We start from the raw sequence: 2830 nt of genomic DNA on the forward strand, positions 1-2830 counted from the left end.
CAGTACTTTATGCATAAAAAATGGTTTTTAAGAGTTTTTGTCAAATGATTTATAATATAGAATATATTTTTTATATATAATTTAATTTAAGTTTAATAATATAAAAATAATTTATTTTTGGTTTAATATTATAAATTTTATAAAGATAATAATTAAGTATTCTGTAAAACTTAATGAATATACTAATTATATTTTAGATTTTGTATATTTAAAATGAGATGTTTATCTTGTATTTGATTGCGTTTATCTGCAGTTAGTTACACGAATTCAGATATGGGATGAAATCGGATAGGGATGAAATCGTTTAGGGATGAACGGGTTTAAGAGTTTTTTAAGAGTTTTAGCCAAATGTTTTATAAGATAGTATAGATATGGATAAAGTTGTTTGTGTGGATTAATCTGTCTGTATAAATTGAGAAGATTTTTGTTTGAAAGAGTTTTTTCATAGATGAACAAATTGTGCTTCTAAATGGAAGGGGTATGTTTGAAAAAAAAAATTGAGTTTCTATATAAAGCTTCCTACTAGAAACTTACTAAATAAGTCATTTTCTATATCATGAAGCCACTATCACACAATCATGTATAGTTGATCAAGTTGTAAGTCTCATTAAACTGCTAAAATTAAATTAAAGAAGTTACACCAAAAAACGAAAACTATTAAATAGTTAATTTGATACCAATATCGATTTATTTTTTCAAATTTTTATGTTATTTTCAAATTTATATTTCATTCAAAAATAAAAACATTATCATTTTCTTAAAACCACATAAAATCGCATTATAGCGATAGAGATAGAATAAAAACTAAACATTAAAATGAAGATTTATCTCGCTGCATTGTGCGAGTACCCTTCTAGTATATCTTTAATGAATCTTTAATTAAATGTATGGCTTTCTGATGAGTATAAAGTTATTTTTTTTAATAATTTAGGAAGTCATAAATTCAGTTAAAATCTCATTGAAGGTTTTATATACCTAAATGATTCAAAAACTATCATTGATTCAATTAAAATCTCATTTAAAATTATATATAACTAAATGATTCAAAAAATTATTACAAATTCACAATATAAAATAAAACAATGTTGTAAAAAACAGATGCTCTAGGCTCAAGATTTAGTTCAAGCCCATTGGGCCTGATATTAAGAAAACTTATCTTACATAAAACCAGAGTTTTATGAGCTTGACTCCAAAAATCAAAAGTACCTAGAGGTCTCAGGTTCAAATCCAAGTAGGAATAAAAATCCTCTTATGGCTATGGAGGTTCAAATACGGTAACTCCAGGCTATTTGCAAAACAAGTGATCGCTCTGGGATTAGTCGGCTCGCATAACGGGTTAGATATCCAAGTTAATAAAAAAAAGAGTTTTATGAGTTATGATGATGGTTCTGAATAATTTGTTATGGCCTTGTTATGGTATGTTATGACGTTAAGGCTTGGATTTGTCGTCACATTAACCCATGTGGTCCCACTTTCTAAGGCTTGACTTCCGTTGTAACGCGTTATGTTTTGTAATGGTGCGTTATAATGCGTTATTTTTGTAATGTGTGAGGTTTATATAATATATAATTTATGGGATAAATGATAATTATGTACGAGACTTAAAGCTTAAATAAACATAATCAATAAATGTGAATTAAATTTGTTTTATGTTATTATTCAAACACTAGCACAAATAAATGTGTGTGTGTGTATATATATATATATATATATATTGTCGCATTAGGGCACGACTTGAAAAACGTTGTGGCATCGCCCTGACTCATAAGTCTTGAAGCTTGACCTTTCCGTCAAGCTAGAACCTTGGTTATGACAAGTCTCAAGCCTTACGAGCTATGACAAGGTCACGACGTTTTTTAGTGTGTGATTTATGACAGCAAATCTCTATATCATATATAATATTATTAAAAAGTTAAAAGGAAAAATGAAATATGGCATTACAAGAACCAAACATTAAACCATAATAAAAACAGACGTAGCATAATATGAGACACAAGAAAAGATTTTCATCATTAGACTAAAGGGTAGTTTACCAAACACTTACTCGGGTAAGTACTTGTCGGCAAAACTCAACACCATCACTTACTTAGCGTATAAGATTTTAGTCCATCAAAACGGTATCGTTTCAACAATTTACCCGGTAAGCGCTAACCGTGATAAGAGTTGTCGCATTCACTTACCGGGTAAGACTCTTGGTCATTGTCTTTCCTCTTACCGGGTAAGATTCTTGGTACTTGCATATTCATCCCGTAAGGTAATATGACTTGGTAAACACTTACCCTGGTAAGTGACTGGTAAACGGGCCCTAAGTCTAGTCGAAGAGAAACAATAAATCAACAGTAATGGGATATATCAGATTAATTTTCTTCTAAAAAGCAATTCATGGGTTGGTTTGGGATTAAAAGTGATTAAGGGTCCAAATCATTATTCCTACTCTCGCACGATCCTTTGTTTCATTTTCTATGTAGTTTAAAAAAGGGCAAAATGCACAAAATATCAATCTACTTTGATAAAAAAAAAATTTATTATAATATTGTACTTCCAGTTTTTCTTATTATAGCAATGTACTTTCAAATTATTTTTTATTAGAACATTGTATTTTGAAAAATTTACCCATTATAGCATTGGGTAACCTTTTGATTTAAATTTACTCATTATACTAGGTTTTCATGTCACCTCATTGTACACGTAGGTTGTCCATATTTATTATAGTGACGTGACTTTCTTATTACAACATTGTACTTTCAAAATTATTTTATTATAGCATCTACTAGTTCTTATTAAACAATTTACTTTTAATTTTAATATTTAGATATTTTACATGTTATTT

This window comes from Cynara cardunculus (genome assembly GCF_001531365.2).
Source record: "Cynara cardunculus var. scolymus isolate 2C chromosome LG 6, CcrdV1, whole genome shotgun sequence".
Classification (NCBI taxonomy): Eukaryota; Viridiplantae; Streptophyta; class Magnoliopsida; order Asterales; family Asteraceae; genus Cynara; species Cynara cardunculus.